This window comes from Mchenga conophoros, linkage group LG9 (genome assembly GCF_057382185.1).
Source record: "Mchenga conophoros isolate Kocher_MC1m ecotype Shallow Benthic linkage group LG9, M_conophoros_male_GT1.1, whole genome shotgun sequence".
In the NCBI taxonomy this organism is placed as follows: domain Eukaryota; kingdom Metazoa; phylum Chordata; class Actinopteri; order Cichliformes; family Cichlidae; genus Mchenga; species Mchenga conophoros.
The window spans coordinates 26415784-26423818 of record NC_140534.1 but is presented as its reverse complement, the minus strand read 5'-3'; the positions used below and the strand labels follow the sequence as shown (position 1 = coordinate 26423818).

At 38.6% G+C, this 8035-nt stretch overlaps 1 protein-coding gene across 1 annotated transcript in view; it reads left to right on the top strand.

The window, feature by feature from the left end:
* Positions 1–213: 213 nt before the first annotated feature.
* eya1 (EYA transcriptional coactivator and phosphatase 1) overlaps positions 214–8035 on the top strand; it is a 62786-nt gene continuing 54964 nt past the window's right edge. The window contains exon 1 of the mRNA XM_085287267.1: positions 214–447. The gene's annotated coding sequence lies outside the window, so the exon portion shown is untranslated. The remainder of the gene's footprint in view (positions 448–8035) is intronic.

The window sequence follows — 8035 nt, the reverse complement described above, 5'->3', positions numbered from 1 at the left end:
TTCTGACTAATTATAAAACTATGCTATCAAACCAAAATGGTGGTGTGGGCTAATCTTACTGATAACAACTGCGGTTAAAATATATATATTAAATTATATGACACCGACAAGTAACAGCCTCTTGTTGAAGCCAAAAGTGAAGTGAATTATACCCTGGGTAAGCTTTCCTCGTGCCTGCCACATTTGATACCAGCGAGCAGCGCTCGCGCACAGACGCATGCGGATATCTTGCCAATTCACTGGAACCTTCCGACTCCGCTGCCATGAAAACGTTTAGCTTTAATGACGGACAATGATAAGCATTTTTACGTGATTGAAACCCCCTCCCTATTTTCCAGTCAGCAAAAGAAAGAAAAAAACGTTGACGGGCCAGCCGACTCTGGCGTTAATCTTTATGGACATGGATACTTGTTGCATGTGGTGACAGCGGCGGTACATAACAGCAAGGTAGGCAGCAGTCAAACCACTCGTTTCGCCTCGTCTTTGTTCTGTTGGCCATTTCTGCGCAGTTGTTCGGTATTTGTTTGACTTGTGTGGCGAATTTGACAGCGTGATATTGAGCCATTTCCAGAATGGGCGGGGACAGCGGGGTTACTTTCAGCGGGGCAGCCTCACAGTCCTCTGAATCACAGGATCGGTGCTCAGTGACAAATTAAAGCTCCCTAAACTGCGCCTTTTTCTTTTAGGGTGACTGTGAATCGGTTTGTTTATTTTAGTTACGTCATTGTAAACGTTTTAATTGCAATTCAGTGTTTTGAAGTTTTCTTTGAATTTCTTTTATTTCAAGCGGTTTATCCTTCTGTAAAATTGACAATGCGTCAAAGAGTATGAACACTTCTGAACTTTTTTAATTGAATTTGTAAAAAAGCAGCACCAAGCCACATTTTGCAATAAAGAAGACCTATGCCTGCCCCTGCACTACACTGTGATTCATTACATGTGTTGACTCTCCTCAATAACATATATAAAAACGTGTTTTTACACCCAGAAATGCAGTGATCTACGTACCAGTTGTGTAAGAGACATTTGTCAAAATATCATTTGCTCAAGTTGACAGGAGCTGTACCTGAGTTTCGCTCTCATCCATTCTGCCCCAGACTGCAGTCATTTTTCTGCTTAATTATTTCCCCCTTTTTTTAACCGTGCACCGCATTTGACAGTGATGGATAACAGGTTAAAAATGGACATTTTCTCCTCACTTAGTGCATGTTGGATTGGCTCAAGTATGCATGGTGTTCTTCCCTCAGACCAAAAGTCCTTGGAAAGATTGTGTTCCCCCTCTGTTTTCCCCATTCCTGTATGATACAGTTTGTCTTCATTTTCTCATGCTTCAGAGTTTTTGTGATGTATGGCTGAATCACATCAGCAAGACAGAAGTGTAGGTTATGTCAAAGTTATGCCATCACGATTCAAATTTTGCGCTGGTAGGCCCTCTGCTAGCCCTGCACTGCTAATTAAGCAGCTCTCTGGACCTACTGTGTAAAGGCGGTGGTTCCCTGATTCCCACCAATCAGTGTCATGCGTGCAGGCTCTTGATGTTCATAATCAAGCTGAATTTCTTCACCAGTATCCTGAATTTTAGATGTTTTGTTGTATTTTAGCCTTCAGTGCACAGACATGAGCATCCATTTATTTCCAAACTTGGTTTTATTTTATTTTTATGGTTAAACATTAAACATTGTTAAACAGCATTAACATCATTTATGATGTGGTAAAAATGTTTGAACCAATACACAGTTAAACACTCAATATTTAGTTGAAGAAAAGCAGCAAATCCTCACATATGAAATAATAAAAAAGAAGTAGCATTTGGTATTTTTTGCTTCAAAATATCCTAAATAATTAAAACAATCAACCTGTTATCAAAATAGCTGCCATTCCTTTTGATTAATTGATTCATTGTTATAAGATTATTCTGTAATAGTCTTCTCATTCTGATTACGTCATTTGACAAAGCCACAGTTTAATGTTCCTTTCCGTGGCCTGCCCTTCAGAAATATCATCTATTATAAGAGGGGTCTGGAACATGGTCAAAATCCACAACATTGTAAATGACATATTTATTGTGACTTGTGGTCAATACTTTTTATAGCTTTTTATATTTCATAGGGTGATCTCACATCCTCTGAATACCGTATTTTATGGACACATTTATTGAAATTGTGGAATATCTTGTTTTGTTTTGACCCAATTTCTTTTCTTTTCTGTTGTGTGTGTGTGTGTGGGGGGGGGGGGGGGGGGGGGGTGTATCCTCAGTGGCCTGAGGTGGAACAGCTGCAACCCAAAGATCTGAGTTCAGAAATCCATCACTTTTTTAAAGTGTGGCTGTGCAGTAGAAATACTGCAATGTATCATGTCTGCAGCAATGAGGAGAACAATTTTCATTCACACATGTACTAGATTCCCTACTGTACTGTACATATGCTTCACGTTTTCTTTAAGACTTGACTTCAGAGGAAAGTTCTCCAGTCTGTTCTCCTTACTTTTGAAGTTACATGCTCCTCCTATTACTGGGGCCATGCAGTCTCCCCCATGGTGTCCTTGGACAGCTCTTTGAGTGCCTGAAAATGTTGCGGACCATTAATTCTGGATTGTCTTCATCTGTTTGCATAATTTTTCCTCCGTAACCGTTTTCCTCCCTCATTTTCACAGTCTGTGCTCTCAGGTTTATATTATTCTCTTTTACATATGTTTGAGGCTTCGGCAGATTTCAGTTTTATATCATTTTTTTTCAATACCACTGACAGTTGTTAAAGTTTTACATGAGTCTGTTTTATGGTATACAGCCTGTCAGCTGTGTACTGTACACAGTATGCTTTACAGCCTCTGTGCTGATGCTGACTGTTGAAACTCTTCACCTGCCAGCAGATAGGTTTACAGATATCTTCAACAATATTTTTTGTTCTTTTATTAAAAATTTCCAGAAACATGTAAAAGCATGAGTGCAACAGAGCTGTCAGTAAACAAGCAAAAAAAAAAAGAAAAAAAAGTGGGTGTTCTCTTTAACTTTATATATTTTCTATTTTTTTCTGTTAGACTAATTTGCTGTCAGGCAGGAGGTTGTTTTTGCAACTCAGGCAGACTCCAGAAATTAATTTATCCAAATAACCAAGTCCTCCTGGGCCGTGGAGGTTGGGACACTGAAATGGCCCTGGTAGGCAAAGCCGTCTTTTGAAGTCTGGAATGTTTTGGCTGACTTAGAGCAGGCGACTGGAGTGGAGGGATCATTTTCACTGACCCATGGGATTTTTAACCATTTTCATATACCAAGAACAAAACAAAGTGAGGAAAAATGCCTGAGCTGATTTGCATTGACTTTGCTATCAAAAACCAAGGGGAAAAAATTAAGTGAGACTGATTTAGCGGGGCAGTAGATTTTCCTTCTTTTTTTAAAAAAAGTAATTTCTGGACTATGCTGGCGATGGTGTATGTTACTTCATGGCTTAAAAAGTTTGACATATATTAAAAAAAAGAAAATGTAACTTAATGTGAGATGCCTGGTTGTCATGTTTCCATTCGTTCCATTCCTTTTCAAGACTACAGACTTTTTGCTGGTGGGATTGTTCTGTGATTTATTAAAAAAACAAAAAACAGATCTAATAACAATCACCCTTATTAATGCATTGCATTAGTGCTAATTAGGTGGTCATTTGGACCGAGGGCAGAACAAATACAGGGCACATCCTAATAATCCAAACACTTTAATTGTAAATAAATGTTCTCATTAAGAGCATGCACTGGCAGTAATTTATTATATCCATTATATGAAATCAGCAAAATAGTCACATTAATAAAATTAATTTCTGTTTTTATACTCTATCCTATTAAAGACTTTAATAACAGCACCTAAATGGTATGCTTTTATTTAACAAGCCCAAGAAAAGGGAAGTGCAGTAAACCAAGCGGCGTGGAGTAAAGGGGCACTTGAGTTTCCATAGTAATAAATAATTCACAGGTCCTGTGTGATGAGCTGCTGAGGACAGAAATCCCTGATGACAGCTTTTTATAACCTATGACTCAGCTCCCCATTATGCTTCTGACATCCCTACATAGACCACATCCCCTCTGCTTGCCCAGTGCTCACTCTTCTCTCGCCCTCCGCTGCTTCGTCTACTGCACTGACTAAAAGGAGTTATATTACACACTACTATGTGCAGTCACTTAATGAAAGAAACTGAAATGGGAAAACATATAATTTTTTTAGAAGCTAAATGTATGTAATTCATATAGCACATCCTAATGAAATTGTTAGCATTTAATTTATTTTACTTTATGTTGGAAACGTTTTTTGTTTGTGTTTTGGGGTTTTTTGTTCTTTCCCATATGCGCTGGAGTCACTTGCTAACTTCTTGAAGTGTAATGTAACCGTATTAGTCAACTGGCCTAATTAAATCTGTATGTGTATATTTTAATCTTGTAACAGTTATTTGTTTGTGTTCACAGGAAGAGAGAAAAAAGTATCTTTGTTGAATCAATATCTGCCTGTCTTGCTAGCTTTTTACTGAAATAGTTTGTCAAAGGATTTTAGTAAAAACAGCAGTTGTACTTGGAAATGTGTCCAAGTTCATGCGTGGTTATTCATTTCTTTCTTGTGCTTTGCTGCCTTAGGTGAATGCTGGAAGAACTAAGCTAAACTCAATACCCATTGCTACTGCTTTGTATGTGTGAGGTAAGAACCTGAATAATTGAGTTTCTCCAGTCCAACTTAGGTCTGTGACTTAAAGTGCTGCAGTGTGTGATTGGCATAATGGCACCATACCCCCCCAGGTAAGGTCAGTGCGAGCAACATCTGGCTCTATTGTGCATAATGCAGCTCCCAGTATGAAAGGCAAGGCCTCATATGGTTTTGGTTGATATCATTATTGTTATCATTTCCAAACTCCAGTTCTCACTAAGAATAGGTGGTTAATTTAGATGCAAGAAAAAAAAAAAAAAATCCAATTACTCAGACCTGCTTGCAGTTGTCCCCAGAGTTAGTGCATGGAAATAAATCTGGTGGCCTTGATTAAGTACCTGAGAATAGAGTTAGCACAGTGCTAGTAGTTTATAGTAACACAGTGGACATGGGCAATTAAGCCCACCAAGTAATTTACAGTACTGCTTGCAGGTGGTGACCAGGTACGAGCTGGGGACCACCTCAGTAACAAATTAGATCATATAGGCAAGGAGAGTAGAGGCTCTGTAGGACTGCCAAATAAAGTAAAGCAATCAAAGATTTTTTAAAAAGCTTGGCACGTATTTCAAATTTGTTATGATTTTGGTTTCTTTTTTTAAAGGAACAACATAGGGCACTGGGGTTTTTTTGTCTGTGATTTTCTGGAGAATGAATGATCACTTTTATACGTTGTTGATCTTTTTACGTCAACGTGGACTGTTCTCCTCTCACTGCTGCCTATTAATTATGAAATACTGTAGACCTTTCCCATTTAATTTTACTGCTTCTTCCTGCTGAACTTGGTGTGAAAGGCTGCTGTTCTTAAATAGGTGTATAAAAGTAGGAGCGGAGCGTTTCCCGAGTACCAGCTCTCCCCACAGCATTATGTCATCAGAGTCAAAAAGGCACAGCTAAAGAAAAATAGCTTGTTTCACACATAATAGACACCTTAACACGTGGAGCAAATGGAGCGCGTACAGAGCTACTTTTCTTTCTGGTCACAGGACAGACAGTGGCCGCCTTGATAAGAAAAGCATGTTTGAATGCATCAAATTTAACACTGCAGAAAGACGTGAATTTTGGAAAAAATAATATAAATTTTAAAAAAAATTTAACTCTAGGTGAATTTGTTCAGTGATGCCTTTATGATTGTACTGTACTCTGTGTACTCTATGTAACAGTGTTGAAAACAGTGCCCTCTTCTGCCTGCTTGCCAGTGTCTGTGCTGTTTGTCCACAAACTGAATGACTTGCTGTATTCCACAGTGCTGAGATGCACTCTGTGTGGCACCTTATCTATCATTTATCAACCTTTTGTAGAGGTAATGACTAGGCTGTTCAGCCTTGGAAAAACTTCGACTACGTTGAGCTCTACTGTCAGCATCCTGGCCTTAGTGCGGGGGGATTTCATCAAGGCCAACACAGTATGATGGCCCTGCTCCCTGTAAGTGTCCACTGCTGGGCTGGTTTCCTCAGTAAGGCCATTTCACTTAACAGTCCAGTTCCCCCATGGCCCCTCTTATACTTTAGGTGTTTCATAAAACCCTCATAGTTGTATTTTTGTAGTATTTTGTGTTGTATTTTCGCAGCAGGAATAAAGTAGTAATAAAAAAACTTAGCTGCTTTAAAAAAAACTGTAAGTGATTTGCCTCTATTTTTATTTATATCTTTTAAACCTTCATAAATACATGTACATGTTTATTGCCAGTCATACCAAGCACAGTGGTTGGTGAGTAGCTTTGAAGGATGGACCATCTATTTTCATTTATGACCAACACCCTGCAAATAGTCTTAACAGCTAATTGGCATAAACTCCAATGATGTGAGCAGAACCCCAGCACCAGCAGCTGTGTGTGGTCCACAAATGCTTGCACAGCTATTTTAGAACCCCAGTCCAAAAGAAATATACAGTGTGTTCATGCTTCGCTTGCAGTGCAACTCAGAACATTTCTCCTTTTCTCCAAGCAGAGAAGTCTTATTTCTGTAATCTTCTTTAATATTGATATTTAAAGCATTCATCATGCAAGTAAGCATCAGATATATTTTTTAATGTGCATGTTCTCTTTGTAAATAAAAAAAATATCCTGAATAGTCTTATAATAATAATTGATACTTTTAATGGAACATTTCCAAAGGTATGGGTTTGTTGGATATGTTGCGGGGCTACTGAGCAATAATTAGCATTTTGGCTGCTGATGTTTAATCTCTTATTAGCCTTCAGGTGACATGAAACAGCATCGGCTTCATTCTAGCGTTTGCCATTCAGATGCAGGTTGAGTGACAGCCACAGAACAGCACGTCTCTTATGTAAACCTTCCCTCTACTGCCACGAAATTAGAGTGCCTGTTGCTACACACTGCTGCCTCCTGCTTCTGCACAAATGAGAAGTAAGCACTGTGGTTCAGAAGTTCACATTTTGGATGCATGCCGGAACTACTTAAAACCAGTGACGTTTTCAGGGAACAGGTGGTCCGGGTGACATAATTCTGGCTTACTGTTATGATCCCTAGAAATTAGGTCCTGATACGCTGCCAGAAGGGTTATTACGCTGTCATTTTCTATAAGTTTTAGTGTATCTGTCTTGTTATTAATGGAAAAATATATGAATGCAAAGATATTGATACAAAATACTTCTTTGCAACTGCTTATATGCTTAAAGATATTAAATATCGCTACAGATAATTTGCGTACATGTCAGACATTAACACCCATCTTTTACATGTCTCAAAGCTTGGCTAAGAAAGCTATTTATTCTCATCCACTGTTAACTACTGGCACATATGCGTTAGAGTGGAATGCCATTCAGAATGCAGAAAATATATTTAGTTCTTGCCAACAGACAGCAAAAGGCACCAGTGGGTCTAGCCCCTGTGTGAGAACAGTTATTTCTGTCACAGTATGGACTTTCAATTACTGTAATCCGCTCCTTAAAGAACATTGATATGATTGATAAGATATGAATTTCAGCACATATTGTAAGTCAGTGGTGTCTAAAATCATAATGTAATGATTTGCAAATCATTTAAACTCTAGTATATTTAATTCATAGAATAAAGGCTATGTGTCATATACTGAAACTGAGATTTTTTTAAAATACATGTGCTGTTGTTGCAGAACAGTGCATTTAGGTGCAGCCCTCGCCACTTTTATGCAGACATAGTGGGTGCAAGAGAGAGAAAGAATAAAAGAATAAGACACATCTCCCTGAGCTCGACAGGTGGGTTGCTGGGCCTGCATTTCAGAAAAACTTGGAAAAAAGGCATGTTTAACATTGTTTTGCATCGCTGCTTCTCTCAGCATTGTCTATTCTACATCTACGTGTTCAGGAGCTGTAGTTGCTGTAGTTTTGAAAGCTATAGCCTTTCTTCCTTCATACAGGATT